General features: G+C 44.5%; 1 protein-coding gene across 1 annotated transcript in view; it reads right to left on the bottom strand.

Moving 5' to 3' along the window:
- TSHZ2 (teashirt zinc finger homeobox 2) overlaps positions 1–17,271 on the bottom strand; it is a 421,574-nt gene that overhangs the window by 310,592 nt on the left and 93,711 nt on the right. The window lies entirely within an intron of this gene.

Below are 17,271 nucleotides of genomic sequence, written 5' to 3'. Positions count from 1 at the left end.
CATGCTTCCGAAACACGGGCTAAAGTCACCAAAGATCCTGTGCAGTTTCACATACTTACTAGGAAACACCGCACTGGGAATATTGTTTGTGAGCTCTTCTCTGCCTCTCCCTCCCTCGCTCTCCATTCATCCCTTGGGTCAGGTCTTGTTTTTTTGGCAATTGTACCTGGGGACAGGCAGGCTAGCAACCCCGATTGTTTAATGGGTTGATGTTCTAAGGCAGTGGCAACAAGAAGAGACTTCAGGTTTTAAAGCACAGCTGGCTTTCGGAGGGGACTATCCATGGTGACTAAAGGGAACATCCATGGCCAGAGGCAGTAAATCTCTGAATACCAGTGCCAGAATGCACCGGAAAGGAAGACCTTGGCTTCTATGTCCTGTTGTTGGGACTCAGGAGGAATCGGCTGGCCACTGTGTGAGGCAGGATGCTGGGTTAGCTGGACCGCTGGTCTGCTCCAACAGGGCTTTTCTTCTGTTGTCGTAACTGAAGATGTTCATGCACGAGAAGGCTCGTTTCTTGGACATCAGCAACCTTCCAGATTTCATGCCTAGGTGGATGTCATAGCTGAAGCCTTGTTCTGCATCCCTCAGATTCTAGCCCTGATGCTCAAAGGTAGCCTTTTATAACATTTTAACATTGAGAAACTCCTGAAAACTTCTTCAGGCCTCCAGAAAACCCCAAAGTGGCATGATTAGACAGAATTTGGTTGGTAAGCACAGCTGTGTACATGCCCAGCTGGGGCCCCTCCCCTTCCCACCCCCTCCAGGCCCTCACTGGCCATTTTCGGGGGGAGAAAGTTGACATGACCATGGGGCCCTAGGGGCTTATTTCTCCTATTAAATATTATGGACTGGCAGCACTATACTGCCTACTAGGCCTCTCACTTATCTGCCCAATGAAGGGAAATCATTAGCCTCAAGCCCTGGCTTTCTCAACCAGGGTTTCATGAAACCCTGGAGTTTCTTGGCGGCCCTAGAAGGATTTCATGAATGGGTGGGCGTTAATTAATTATAGATTTTTAAAGACATTTATCAGGTGATATAACCATATATGGTCATGTTGACACCCCCCCCCTCCAAAAATGGCCAATGATGGGCCTGAAGGGGGTGGGAAGGGGAGGGGCTCCAGGTGGGCGTGTCCACAGCTCTGCTTCCCAACCATATTCTGCACGATCGTGCCACTTCTGGGGTTTCTCAAAGCCTGAAGAATGTTTCAGGGGTTTCTCAGCAGCAAAAAAAGTTGTAGTTACTTTTCAGGAGACCATAGAGACTGGGCAGGCAGGCTAGAGTGTGACCTTGAAGTGACATCAGATCCTGCCCAAACTCTGCCTTTCCCATCCAACCCCCGCCCCCAATCTCCCAACGTTTGCCAATGCGGTGGAAGAGAACATGTCATAGCTCAGCTGTGGGTCATACGTTTGTCTAACACGACCCCAGCTGCAATACCAAGGATCTCTCCAAAAACCCAAGACGTTAATTAACAAAGATAGGAGAAATCTCTGCCTGAAGCCTTGAAAAGCCACTGCTGGGTAGAGCAGACAATCCTGGGCTAGAAGGATATTCTCTGTAATCACCATTAGATCTAGAAACGTCTTGCTTTATAAAAATGAAAAGGGGAACATGACTTATGGTTGATTTTCCAAGTTCCTTCTTTTTGCTCCCTTCCTGTATTATTTTCCTCTCTGGAATCAGGACTAATTGGTAGTTGGCACACGGAACATGATGTTTGGCCTGAGGGCTATTTACATTGATCAAAACCATTTGTTTGAGCATGTATCATTGTTATGAATATTCTTAATAAAATTTAGCAGAAGAGGGAGATGAAGCAGCCAGACCCTGTCACTGCATCTCGTGTTACCGGATGTCACTTTTATCCAGCAAAGAAATAGATGCAGGAAAAGTATAAAATGTTTTCTAATGCAGCTCCTCAGAAAACTGCCATTGTACTCGAGGGAACAGTCTCAATCGAGTATTTGCTTAAAGGAAATTAGTGTTCCAAAGTTTGTTCTTTTTGTCTTCATAAAAGCATCCTCTGTTTTTGACCAAACTTGCAACAGCGTTTGGACAAATTATTTACAGAGCTTAAGGGTTGCTGGGTCCCTACTGGCCATCAGCAGGACATTTGGGTTGGAAAACTCCTGGAAGTTTTGGGATGGAGCTCAGGGACTTCAGTTGGATACAATACCATACTGTCTACCATCCAAAACATCCATTTTCTCCAGGAGAACTGATCTATGTAGCCCATAAATAAGCTATAATATCAGGGGATCCCCCAGGTCCCACCTGGAGGCTGGCAGCCCTAATAGCAACATATCTGGGGAGAGATTGATTCTCTGCCCTCCGTCATCCTTTGTCTTCCACACTGATAGCACCAAGTATCCATTCAAGGAGGACAGAATATAAGAATGTATGAAGCACCATGCTGGATCAGACCAATAACCCATCTAGTCCAGCATTCTCTTTCGCCAAATGGCCAACCAGATACCAATGTTAGGCCAACATGCAAGCCAGAGAGGCTGTCTTCACTAGACCTCTCTCAGTTTGCAGCCTTCCTCCCTTTGCTCAAACCCAGAGGAAGAAAAACTGAGTGTTGCCCTTGCCCAACTCTTGGTTCCTTCTGCACTGAGAGAAAGTAGAGGGGATCATGTCATGGATGTAATGCTGTGACTTTTTGTTGCCACAGCTGCCACACTCAAGGAATTTTCTAATCTCTATGGCCTTTACCAAAGAGATTGGGGAATTCATCTGGCAGCGGGCAGTGAATCATGTCACCTCCGAGTAAGCATCTGGAAGGGGCATTGTCATTTCAGTGATGCCGTCCCACCATGCTCTGCCTCCTCAAAACTCCCAGGAGTGCGGGCCTTGTGAGAGGAGACAGAAAGGGGGTGATTACCCAGGTCAATCATCAAGGACCACTCTTTGTAACTGGATTAAATGTTAGGGGGAAAGGATGCAAGGCTTGAGGGCAATAGCCACCTTCTGGTAGCAGGCCATGGGAGAGAAACTAATCAGGGTGTTGAGCCAACTGAGGGGTTGTTAATTTGATGGCAGCCCACATGGTTATTACTGTCATAATGCTCTACCACCTGCTTATCTTGGTTCCAGAGACCCTCTGGGAGGTGCAAAGAATGGACCCTATCAATATTCTCTCCCCTCTCATGATATCTTGGGGTTCATCATTGGTTTGGTTGTGCAGCTTAATAGCCAGTGTGGTGGTGATGAGTGTTGGACTGGTGTTTGGAAGATGCAAGTCGAATCCCCACTCATCCCATGGAAGCTTGCGGGGTGACCTTGGCCCAGTTACAGTCTCTCAGCCTGACCTGTCACATAAGGCTGAGTGGAGAATAAAATGGAGGAGAGGGGAATGACGTAAGCTGCCTCAGGCCCCCCGGGGAGGAAGTGACATCACACACAGCCTGTAAACGAATACATGAAAACAAGTCAAATAAATAAAGCATGAGTTGTGAATGGAAATGATGCTCCTGATAGTTACCCAAACACAGTGTAGCTCAAAAACAAGTGAAAGGCCAGATCTTTACATGAAGGGGGGGGGGGGAGAGAATCTGGCAATTAGCCTCAGAGGTCAAAAATAGAAGGTGTCCATACCCCTCTCCCCGGTGCCTTGAAATCATTAACAAGGTTGGGAAATACCTATTTATTTTTAGGGGAGGGGGATCCGTAGTGTGCGGAGAGCAGGGTTTGAGGAGGAGAGGAGAAGGACTTCAGTGGGGCAGCCATTTTGTCCAGGTGAACTGATCACTATGGTCTGCAGCTCAGTTGGTCTCCAGGCCCCACCTGGAGGATGGCCACCCTACATTCCACTCATCAAGCATGAAAGAGCACCAGAGCAATGATTTCACCACAAGACAATTCCTGTGGCAGGTGAGATCTATTGTTTGCCTGTGCAGACTTTGAAAGAATTCAAAAATTTGAAATGTTTTCACAACGCGAGTTTCTGTTTCTTTTATTTTTAAATGCCGTTCAGGTAATTTAATTTCATGTCACACTAACAGTATCTGTCCAAGCTATCAAGACAATGATGTTTTCCCCCCCTGTTCTACTAATGAGCATCAGGTGTTCAGTCTTTTATTTCATCTGAAATTAAGACACGTCCTCTTGAAATTTTCTTATAGACTCCAAGGCCTAAAAGTCTGTTTCTTCTCTCTTTAGAGCTGTCTGCGTTTCACTTTTAACACGGACGATATTGGACATGACACATTTGGCCATTCTTGCAAGGACTTTTACGCATATCTTTCCATGTCCATGCCAAAAACATTTTTCAAATTTTGCTTAAAAAAAAAAAACCCACGAGGATGAAAACAATTAATTTCCCTCTTCTTGCTTGGAGATGTACTTCTGTGTATCTAAGAAAGCAATGGACACAGACCAAGACTGAGAGAGAAGCTTGGATTCATTTCCCTAAACACAAAAATGGAAATGTCCTTGGTGCTATCAAGAGCTCAATGCTAGGTTTTGCACTGCTACAGACCGTTGAAGACCCAGGCATGTTTTTGGCTTCGGGGCACCTCATCTGTTCTTTTTCTCTATGTATGTGATGTGTGCACATTGAGTGACATCATTCCCTCCCTCCGGCAGTTTTGGATTGTAATCTTAATGCGTCTAGCTGATATTTATCCAGACTTCAGAAATGTATCACCATTTAAATGAAATCCTCGCAATATCACATGGTCCTCAGCCATCTTGCCAGAGTCTAGCAACTGAAAAGCAACCCGGAAATAGGAGCTAGTCCTGTGACTAGAGCTGCCAACCTCCAGCTGGGGGCTGGGGATCTCCTGGGATTACCACTGATCTCCAGGTGATAGAGATCAATGCGCCTGGAGGAAACGGCCATTTTGGATGGTGGACTCTAAGGCAGGGGTAGTCAACCTGTGGTCCTCCAGATATCCATGGACTACAATTCCCACAAGCCTCTGCTAGCTTTTGCTGGCAGGGGCTCATGGACTTGTAGTCCATGAACATCTGGAGGACCACAGGTTGATTACCCCTGCTCTAAGGCATTATGCCCGATTAAAGTATCTCTGCTCCCCAAAGCCTGCCCTTCTCAGGCTCCACCCCTAAAATCTCCAGGAATCTTCCAACCTGAGCTGGCAACCCTACCTGTGATACCAACAACAACCACTTTAAAAATACCAGATTCTAGGCCCACTTTATTAAACATGCAAACTGTTTCTTCTGGGTCTAAACAGATGAGACTCCGTAACTATCTTTTCCAACCTTTTGACCATGGAATATTTTTCAGGCTTTGAGGAACCCTTGAAGAGGTGACATGCCCTTTCAGAGAACTGGGCACGGAAGTAAGATGTGGGAGCCAGCAATTCCATACATTGATCAATTGATCATTTACCGCTTCCATTGTGGAGAAAGGGACCAGGCCTCTGGAGCAACACATCTACCCAGACATAAATGGAGACATAAATTGGTTCTTATATGCTGCTTTTCTCTATCCGAAGGAGTCTCCAAGCAGCTTACAGTCGCTTGTAACGAATCCCAAAACGAATCCCAAAAGGAGGGCGGGGATGTAAGATCATTCTGCCATTTCTCCATAGCAATGCGGAAGTGTTAATTTTTTTATTATTGAAAATGTTCCTGTGTTGTGGCATTACTGCATACCAATGCAGAAGTGCCTTAAAAAAATTTCAGACTTCGGGGGGGGGGGGGCTGGAGAAACTTTCAGTCCAAGTGAGAACTGCTGTGCTGTGATTGGTGGCTTGCTGTGATTGACAAACCAAGGACAGGGGGGTGGGTGGGAAGAAAAGTTTGGTTTGTTTTCTCTTGCAGCCTCATTAGGAGCAAAAAGCCGCAACGAGGCAGAGGGAAAACACGGGAGCAGTCTCCCGTATGGAGGGCTGCAAATGTGAGGTTTAACATCCTGCATTTGCAAGCAGGAGGCCGCATGTATTTTACCCCTCTGTGCGGAAATGGTCTCTCTTTCCTGTATCTCTGAGAGATCATAGTGCACTAGAACCTGGACCAAAGGATGACACCTATCATCCTTTGGTCACTGGAAAAGACAATAATGCTAGGAAAAGCTGAAGGCAGCATGAAAAGAGAAAGGCCCAACGGGAGATGGATCAACTCAGTCAAAGAAGCCATGACTTTCAGTTTGCAAGAGTGCAGCAAGGACATTTTAGAGGACATTAACGGAAGTGACCTGGTGGCACTTCACACATGCAGGACCTGGACTTACAATCACCAGAATGGTCCATGCTAGACTAATCACACCATATCTCAAAAGCTAAGCAGGGCCAGTCCTGGTTAAGATGTGGGTGAGAAACCACCATAGGAAGACCGGGGTTACAATTCAGAGGCAGGCAATGGCAAACCATTTCTGAACTTCTCTTGAAAACTCTCTCGTGTCACCATGAATTGCCTGCCACTCAAAGTGGAGGGGGAGAAATGACCTAGACTAGGACCTGGGTGACCAGTTTCAAATCCCCCCCCCCCACACACACCATGTAAATTCACAAGGTAAGTTTGAGGCAGTCACTCTCTCTGTGTAAGTCAAATCTATCGCATGAGATTCTTGTGACAACGAAATGAAGAGGAAGAATTGGTTCTTATATGCTGCTTTTTTCTATCTGAAGGAGTCTCCAAGCGGCTTACAGTCGCCTTCCCTTTCCTCTCCCCACAACAGACACCCTGTGGGGTGGGTGAGGCTGAGAGAGCCCTGATATTCCTGCTCAGTCAGAACAGCTTTCTCAGTGCGATGAGCCCAAGGTCACCCAGTGGGTTGCATGTGGGGGAGGGCAGAATCCAATCTGGCTTGCCAAAGTCCGCACTCCTAACCACTACACCAAGCTGGCTCTCAAAGATCCTGGATGCCAATTTAAGGACGCACACTCACTGTTGTACTTAAAAGCTCCCCCTTTCTCTCTTTAGCGAAGCAGATTTTATAGGGATGTCAGTGCTGCTCGTATCTTGCGGGGTCGGGAGAAACAAGTGCTTTAGGATGCTCTGGGCTGATCCTGAGTTGAGCAGGGGGTTGGACTAGATGGCCTGTATGGCCCCTTCCAACTCTAGGATTCTATGAAATGATACAGGCCGTCCGAAGCTCCTTGAAAGAATGGATGGGATAAAAATTTACTAAAACTCTCTCCCTCTCTCTTTGTCTGGCTAGTAAACACACATAGATGTAGTTGGTGAGTCACATTTTCATATCAAGTAATGCGAGATCCACTCTCAATGCCCCCCCAGGACTCCTCAAGTGGAAACAGGTTTCCATTCATGAAACAGCTTTACTGAGAACTCCAACACGTTTACTACAGAGAAAGAGAGAATTCCCACAGTCAGTTCTTTGGACTGAGTACTCATGCGCTACGCATGCACTGCCAAACAGATGATCAACACCCCTAGCCCTGGCGGTGATTATTATCTGTTTAAGGAGGGAGACAAAGTGAATTGAACAGCATCTGGCACTTGTTTCTCCCGCCCCTGCAAGAGCCGATCAGCACTGACATCCCTATAAAATCTGCTTCGCTAAAGAGAGAAAGGGGGAGCTTTTAAGTACAACAGTGAGTGTGCGTCCTTAAATTGGCATCCAGGATCTAATTGACTAGAAGTTTCCAGGGGGCTCTGCATGATCTAGCTCAACCGGTAGAATTCATTTTATACTCACAACAACCTTGCAAGGCAACTTAGGCTGAGAAACAAGGATTACCTCAAGGATATTAATAATAATTGGGTTTTATACCCCACTTACAGAATGCAGGGGACTATCATATGTTTCAGATATGTGATTATATTTTGGAGCATCCATATCTCTGTTCCTGACTTCTTGTTTGTTTTAGATACATGAGAAAAACTTAATGGCTTTTAAGTCAGTATGTCCACAGCCCTGGCTTATTGCCAGGCGTAGAGACTTATTTTTAAATTCAAAAGGATCTTATAAATCAAACCCCGAGGTAGAAAGGAATAAAAAATATTTTTTTTAAAAAAAATATAACGACAAGCGCAGCAAGTCTACAGATAAACCTCTATAAAAGGTTTCCAAGTATCTAAAAATAGTTTGCTAGGCAATTTTTGTCCATATGTGATATATTCAATGTTGTAATCAACCTGTGGTTCTCCAGATGTCCATGGACTACAATTCCCACGAGCCCCTGCCAGCAAATGCTGGCAGGGGCTCGTAGGAATTGTAGTCCATGGACATCTGGAGGACCACAGGTTGACTACCCCTGATCTAAGCAGGGACCAGCAATGCAGGCTAACCAACGCTTGTGTCTTTGCTGCTTTCCTATAGTCACTTTTAGGTTTAGGATCCTGGCTAGTGGGAAGGATGCTAACGAAGGCCAACTCATGATAAGCCTGTATTGGCTTATCAGTAGTTTAGTCAGCGTTGTCAACTCCAGGCTGAGAAACTCCTGGAGATTTGGGAATGGGACCTAGAAAGAGTGAGGTTAGGGGAGTGAGTTACAATGCCGTAAATTCCACCCTCCAAAGCAGGAGCATCACCAACCTCCCACCTGGAGGCTGGCAACCCTAAGTTAAGCTTGTAACCACAAACTGTGTGAGAACAGAAGAGAGAGGAGTGTAAAGAAAGCCACATGTGTGAGCACGCTACCAAGCCAGGTTTGTGGACACTTTTACTTAAATTAAATGTGACATATGAACGGAGTAGCTATTGATATAAACAATTCAATCAGTCTGCACACCATGTGTAAGATTATCTGCTAGGCAGGCATGCCAAAGGTCCTACCGCTTGGGAAAGGGGTGAGTGTGTGGTTCTCCTATATTAACAACATCCCTGTATACTTTAAGAGATGTGAAGAGCAAAATGATCACAGGCCTTCTAAAAATGGACTGCTACGTTTTGGCAAGTTAACAATGAACGTTTTTCAGATCTGGCCCCTCGAACTTTATTGAATCTCACCCCTCACTCCAAATAAAATCTGAAATAATACTCCGACGTGACTCATGGAATGGGTGTTCAATGCTGTGAATCGTCTCCTTAGGGTTGGCATGGAGGTGGTCATCGTTAGACCACTCTCAGTTTGCAGCCTTCCTCCCTTTGCTCAAGTCCAGAGGAAGAAAAACTGAGTGTTGCCCTTGCCCAACTCTTGGTTCCTTTTGCATTGGCAGAAAGCAGAGGGGATGATGAAGCCACGGCGGCTTTGTTGTCACAGCAATGATGTTCAAAGGGTTATGGACTCTAAATGATGCTGGGTCCATCTAGATGCCATACCTTGAGCTATCAGTAGAGCTTTCCTCCATGAATTTGTCCAATCTTCTAAGCTGGTGACCATCATTCCGTTCTGTGGCAGTGAATCTCATGAGTTAAATTTTCTTTCAGTGAAGACATATGCATATAGAAGAATAATACATTCCATCACTGCAACATCAATTTATATTATATAGAGAGAGAGAGCAAGGTTGGTGTAGTGGGTAGGAGAGTGGACTTCTAATCTGGCGAACCGAGTTTGGTTCCTTGTTCCTCCTCCACATGCAGCCAGCTGGGTGGCCTTGGGCTCACCATGGCACTGATAAAGCTGTTCTGACCGAGCAGTGATAGAGCAGGGCTTTCTCAGCCTCATCTCCCTCACAGGGTGTCTGTTGTGGGGAGAGGAAAGGGAAGGCGACTGTAAGCTGTTTTGAGTCTCCTTCGGGTAGAGAAAACCAGCATATAAAAACCAACTCTTCTTCTTCTCTCTCAGCCTCACCTCCCTCACAGGGTGTCTGTTGTGGGGAGAGGAAAGGGGAGGTGACTGTAAGCCGCTTTGAGACTCCTTCAGGTAGAGAAAACAACATATAACAACCAACTCTTCTTCTATTAATGGGGATGCATAAGTCACACTGCATCCACCCCTCGCTGCTCCCCCATTTCTGAACTCCATCACCTCCTTGTCTGTTTGGTCCCTTCCAATTATACGATGATATAAATATATTAGATTAAACGGACTAAAATACCAAAACATCACTAGAATTATATTTGTGGCGTTTGTTTTCTTTAAAAATTGAGGGATTCTGAGAACTTTAAAAGACCAATGTGTATTTTCCTTGGCAGCTTGATTTTAGAAACCCACATGCAACTGGAAGGATTTTTTTTGAATGATGCAATTTAGCGAGCCCTGTTGAGTCAACAGAGTTGATAAAGGTTTGCTATTACTATGACAAGCTTTCGTCTGCTTAGAACAGACAATAGTAGAAAACTGGGCAATCAATTCCATGACAGTTTGTTGCATTCATTAGTACATATGCCACTTATTATCAAATCAATATGTCCTAATATATTGCCAAAAATAGCTGAAAGTATCTATGAAAACGTCTACAAGTATCATCCAAAAGAGGGAGAAAACCCTACTCTTTCCAACAGAAGATGAGTCTGAATTCCAAAAGCCGATTCACTTGATTCTTGGATGCTTTAGGATGCTTTGGGCTGATCCTGCGTTGAGCAGGGGTTGGACTAGATGGCCTGTATGGCCCCTTCCAACTCTGTGATTCTGTGATCCAAATATCCCCATTTCAAATGTGTTCTTCCTTGGGAAGTACACTTACACCAATTTCCCTGTCTCCACATTAAACTTTCCTTTTAACTCATTTTTATCAGCATTGTGTTGGCATTGTAACAGCCTTGATTGCTCGTACTAGCCAGATCTCATCAGAACTCAGATGCTAAGCCATGTTAGTACTTGGGTGGGAGACCACCAAGGAAGACTTGGAGCAGTTGTGCAGAGAACGGCAGTATCAAATTGTCTCTGCCTCTCTCTTGCCTTGGAAACCCTATGAGGATACCCTAAGGGAGTTGCCATGAGTTGGTTGCAACTCAACAGCACGCTGTATTTTTAATTTTGGCATCAAAATGGTGTGTAAAGTCAACCAGCAGAAAAATGCTGTTAGGTAACCCAAGCATCAAGGACAAAAGCAACACACAAAAAGGCATATTAAAACCAGTGACAACGAGAGCACAGGAATCAAGCAGAGATGAAAATGGTCATCTCTGCACGTTCCGACTTGTCAAAGCTCTACATTGAGCAGAAATCATGTGCCTTTTGCGCCACCTTTCTCCTGGCTTATATGGTAGGACAAACTGGTATGATTTCATACCATGTCCTGGATGGAATCACTAACTTCTTTTCTGCTTCAGGGTTTCGTGATGGGAAAGTAAATTCTTTATGAAAGAAACTCCTTGATAAGGAAGGTGCCTCTTCAGGTGTCAGGATAGAATGAAGGAAAGGAGAATGATATAAGCCAGGGGTAGTCAAACTGCGGCCCTCCAGATGTCCATGGACTACAATTCCCATTGCGAAGGAATGCAGGGTGTAGTCAAAGTAAATAAATAATTATACATTCCATGCAAGGTCTGAACAGGGTCCAGCATATCAAATTTAATCAAACAGCGGGGAAAGCTCCAGCTCATCCGCAGCTAGGGGCTATCAGGGGGAAGAGGAGGGGTGTGCTAGGAACAAAGAAAGACCCAGAATGGCATTGTGGTGATGTCACTCCCAGTGATGTCATCACATAAAAGTCATTTTCACCATTGAGTTTTTGCCCTGAATACCAAAGCATCCCTGATTCTCTGTGGAGGCTTGGAACAGCGGTTTGGTTCTGGCAGAGAACGTTGGCTGGATTTGGAAACCTTGCATTTCAGGGGACCCAAAGCAGTGCCCCCTCCCCCCCAGTCCAAACTTCAGAAGCTAGTTGTACATCTAAAAAAACCACAGAAACAAATTTAATCATTGCATCCAACGGTCCATTTGTTTCAAGAGGGCCAATTATGACAAACACATTTTAATGAGAGGAAGAAGCTTTTTTAGCGACATGCCTCGTAACTTAGACACCGACACAACATTTAAAAAATAGTGCAATTGATTAAGATTTGAATCCGTCGGCAAATGAAACTCCCTTAAAGCTCATAAAGTTTTGAAGTCTCCCATAGTATCGTGCTGCAGATATACTTGATGCAATCAGCATGTTCTACACAGGTAATTACTTTTACTCCTAATGGCACCTCCCACTCAGTGAGGAAGATAAGAGGTTCCAGCACTACTTAATCACAATGCTTCATTATTGCTCCACCACCTACTGGGTAAAACAATTCGCTCGCTCTATTCAGTGACTCTCACAAATGAGAAAAAATTTATTAACATGTGAACAAAACAGCGCGCGCACAGTCTGCAAAGCAACTTCCCTGGACCATTCAAAGATGGCACGAAGCTGGAAGCATTGGCGTCCGAATTTTGTTTTATAAAAGCACCCCAGGTTTTTTTCTCTTTACAATCCGAGGCTGAAACCCAGAAGAAATCAACCACTAGTTGTTATTATTGTGATAAATAAAAACAACTTTACGCATGGTGATTGATTTTGGGGATAATCTGTCTGTTTTGTATGTGGATCTGCTGAGGACCAAGCTTGAGGTCCATGGTAGGATCCAAGCAGATGCATAATTGACCAATGCGCAACAATCAGTTAAATCAATCAAATAAAATCTAGCCAATCACGTGCCTTGGTGGGAAGTTCTATTGTCTGCCATGTGTACATGTGTTGGAATTTTCTGGGGGCATTTCTCATTCTTGTTGTCACCTTCTACAACTTGCACTCATCACAAAAGCGCTGCTTGTATGCCCAGTAGTCCTGGCATTCCTTCCCTGAGCCCCCGTATATAACTCCATCCATCCATCCATCCATCCATCCATCCCATCTATTAGCAGCCTCTCTACATTACAGGAACTCTAAGTAGTTTCCAACGCAAATGGCAACAAAACACAATAAAATACATTAAAACCACAAATTAACAATTCAAAACTGCTGGTAGATGGAAGCACTGAAACTAATCAAAATGCCACCATTAATAATACCATCACTGGCAGTCTTCAAGCAAAGGTTGGATACACACTTTTCTTGGATGCTTTAGGATGCTTAGGGCTGATCCTGCGTTGAGCAGGGGGGGTTGGACTAGATGGCCTGTATGGCCCCTTCCAACTCTATGATTCTATGATCTTCAGACACCTCCTAAGGTCAAGAATGTGGGGGCAGGTGCACCTCCCTGGGCACGTTGTTCCATAACCGTGGTGCCGCCTCTTAAAAGACTCTCTCTCATACACTCATCAGACAATCTTCTTTCATCAATGGTATAGTCAAGAGAAACGCTCCCTGTGAGCTTCGTTCCTGGGCAGGAATGTATGTGAAAATATGACCCTTCAGGTACTCCCATCCCTAGCCATGTAAAGGTTTAAGGTCAAAATCAACACCTCTGCTGAAATATTACTCTATAGTGATTCGGAAAACTTAGCCAAATTGGTTTAGTAGCAGGGGTAGTCAAACTGCGGCCCTCCAGATGTCCATGGACTACAATTCCCATGAGCCCCTGCCAGCATTTGCTGGCAGGGGCTCATGGGAATTGTAGTCCATGGACATCTGGAGGGCCGCAGTTTGACTACTCCTGGTTTAGTGTAAATAAACTTGTACGAAAATCCCATTCTGATGCATCTCAACATATGAAAATGCCTTACTGTTTCACTGAGGGCAGTTTTGCCTCCACAGACCCAGTCGTGTTTCCTGGATGGTCCTTTTAACTGGAGATGCCAGGGATCGAACCTGGGATCTCCTGCATGCGCAACAGATACTCTACCACAGAGCCACGGCTCCTCCCCGTTTGAGAATATACGTATTAGCTATGAATCACTCTTCCAAGTGATTAAGATATCAACCAAGGTATTAATAAATCAAAGTAGGTTTTTAAAAAAGACTGCAGAGAAAAGAGTGCAGTTCTGTGAAGGACTCAACATAATGTACAACGGAATCCCATTCAGAGCTAGGCGAGGCAAAACCTGTTGATATCGCATGTGCCTAACTATGCACAGCTCTACCCATGTACTTCTACTTAACTGATTTTGAGTGGAAGAGCTGTTTTTTTGTTTTAATGGATTTGAAACTTCTGCTGTCCCTTGGGGAAACGGTCCCCATTATTTTAAACACCTCAGTGTCTCGTAATTGTTCACAAACGTGTCAAGCCACCACTAATTTAAGTCCTGTCAAGAATACATCTGGCGCACTGGAATCTTCTAGTCAGTGATTTGAGGGGGAGGGGAAACACGCCCACATGTCAATTATAGGGAAGAGCACCGGGGAAGAATCTTTTGTTCTGGATTTGTGTAAACAACAAAAAAAAGGGGCTTCTTTTTCCTCTGTAACAACTGTTTTCGAAAACCTATATAAATGTTTATGTGAACTAACCTGTGACGGCGTCTCACATAAGCAATAAAAAGCAAGTGTGTAAAAAACAATCTGTGCAGTTCTGGCTGGCAATAAATGTAGTTTCTGAAGGAGCCATATATCCAGCTGTGAATTATTCCCTCACAGAGGTCTGACCTCAAAACATTTAAATGTTACGCAGTAAATCAAAATGATGTACTTGTGCTATCCGCGGATTATTCCCTCATTTCCATGTCACGTTAAGCATATAGATCAGCCAATGATTATGCATTCGCATGGAAGGAAGCAAGCAGGTAACAGGTATAGCCCTCTAAGGTACGGAGAAACTTAATTCAGGAGGGGGATATGTCTGAGCAGATATCATTTTTTCACTCCTCTTTTTTTTTTTTTTTAATGAACTTCCTCTACAAACTGCCTGATAGTAAATGTGTCTATTTGGAGCAGAAGATGATGTACAAAATTAGTTCCCGGTGGCAATCTGTTAGACGTTAAACAAGACGGTAGTCGCCATGTTGGTCTGAAGCAACAGAACGAATTGTGAGTCCAGGGGCACTTTTAGGCCCAACAATGTTTTATTCAAGAGCCAGCTAAGGGTAGTGGTTAAGAGCGGCAGCTTCTAATCTGGCAAGCCGGGTTTGATTCCCTGGTCCTGCACATGCAGCCAGCTGGATGACCTTGGGCTCTCCACAGCACTAATAAAGCTGTTCTGACCGAGCAGTAACATCAGGGCTCTCTCAGCCTCACCTCCCTCACAGGGTGTCTGTTGTGGGGAGAGGAAAGTGAAAGTGAATGTAAGCCACTTTGAGACTCCCTCAGGTAGAGAAAAGCGGCATATAAGAACCAACCCTTCTTTTTCTTCTTCTTCTTCATAACATGGTAAAATATAAAAGCGGGTTCCATATTGAAGAAGAGGATTTGGAGGTACTTGATTCACATTAAAAAAAGCAAGGTAATGTTGCAAGGCTTTCTGAATACAGACTGTATTCTTGAGTGCAGTTTCAAGGTTTCTACTCAAGGTGTGAGCTTTCATGTGCAAGCAGGGATACACGAAAGCTCATATGCTGAATCAAATTTCGTCGGACTTAAAGGTGTCCCTGGCTTCAACAAGGATAATGTTGAAATTGCACTCAGCAATTCAGCCTGTCTTCGGAAAACATTACAACATTGCCTTTCTTTTTGTAACGTGAACCAAGCGCTGTGTTGTAGTCCTCCATTTAATCCTCTTTCAGCATGTGGGACTCACTTTTATCTTTAACCATGTTGTGCCTGCTTCTCTCCATTCTCCCCTTTCTGCTTTTCTCCTCTTTCTCATGCTGACTCTGTTTCCCATGCCTTCCTCTTTAGTTTCACGTGGGGAGCCATGCCGGTCTGCAGAACAAGAGCAACACCTGAAACCTGACTTCAGGAGCATACACTTTAGAGCAGAGGTAGTCAAACTGCGGCCTTCCAGATGCCCATGGACTACAATTCCCATGAGGCCTGCCAGCAAATGCTGGCAGGGGCTCATGGGAATTGTAGTTTATGGACATCTGGAGGGCCACAGGTTGACTACCCCTGCTTTAGAGAGCCAAGGCTGACAAAGGGAATCCTGTTGGTCTTTAAGCTGCAACAGGATTCAAGTATTGCTCTTCTCTTCTTTAGAAAACCAAAATGCTTAAATTCAACAAGGTGACACTGGTGGTGTCAGTAGACTCCACCAGGGGTAGTCAACCTGTGGTCCTCCAGATGTCCATGGACTACAATTCCCACGAGTCCCTGCCAGCGTTTTCTGGCAGGGGCTCATGGGAATTGTAGACATCTGGAGGACCACAGGTTGACTACTCTTGGAAGCCACCTTATGTTGGAGCATGAATCATTGTTGTGTCCATCCGCTAGCAGAAGTGCACTAATCTAATGAAACGATTTTCAAGCTGGCAATGGCAAATAACAATTTATTCCACTATAAACAATTCCTCAAACTTCCAAAACATCAAAATGAACTTCTAGATATTTTTTTTCATTTTCGGTATCTTCATCAGTGATGTCAGTAATAAGGGGCATTTACACTTGGTGATGCTAATGTTTGTAGACCTCTGTATAGTGGATACCATAGAAACAATTGGAGATTGAATCACATACATATTAACATAGGATTATGGTCATACCCTTCTAATATATGATAAGAATTCATTTAAAAAGGAATGTTTAGCCTGGAGAAAAGGAGGTTGAGAGGGCACATGACAGCCCTCTTTAAGTATTTGAAAGGTTGTCACTTGGAGGAGGGCAGGATGCTGTTTCCGTTGGCTGCAGAGGAGAGGACACGCAGTAATGGGTTTAAACTACAAGTACAACGATATAGGCTAGATATCAGGGAAAAAAATTCACAGTCAGAGTAGTTCAGCAGTGGAATAGGCTGCCTAAGGAGGTGGTGAGCTTCCCTTTCCAAAATCCCATTCTTAACTCTGGGATATATTTCATGAAGGCATCTCATAAACATGTGCTCATTTGTATATCCCGACTGGCAAAATATATCTAATAAAACACATTTTGGCATTACCTATGGACCAGATTGAATTTTCTGTGCATCTATTTATCTTAGAAATACGAAGTAGATGCCATACTTTGTGTCATTTATTGCTATTTGTTTTCTTTATATGACTCCTTTTCAAAGTGGTGGAGCTATCAGTATAGCTTTAGGGCATCTTAGAATGTAGTTATGATTAATGAAAATCCGCAAAGCCAAACACAACTGGAGCATCACATGTCTTCCCAGTCATGGCTCATAATGTGCTTGAAGTTGTTTATTGCATTCTCTGCATTGCATAATTATGGGTTGGACACAATTTAATGCAAGGATTTCTACCCATTAAAGCACAATTTCTCTCTCCCCCCCCTTCCCATTTTGTCCCTGGGGATCTCCTCTATTCCCAGAAGAGAAGAGCTGTTCTTTTGTACCCCACTTTTCTCCACCCTAAGGAGTCTCTAAACATCCTGCCCTTCCTCTCCCCACAACAGACACCCTGTGAGGTAGATGAGGCTGAGAAAGCTCTAAGAGAACTATGACAGGCCCAAGACCATCCAGCTGGCTTCATGTAGAGTAGCGATCCCCAACCTGTGGGCCGC

This window comes from Paroedura picta, chromosome 4 (genome assembly GCF_049243985.1).
Source record: "Paroedura picta isolate Pp20150507F chromosome 4, Ppicta_v3.0, whole genome shotgun sequence".
Lineage (NCBI taxonomy): Eukaryota > Metazoa > Chordata > Lepidosauria > Squamata > Gekkonidae > Paroedura > Paroedura picta.
The sequence above is the reverse complement of the archived record's forward strand: the minus strand, read 5'-3'. Positions and strand labels throughout refer to the sequence as shown.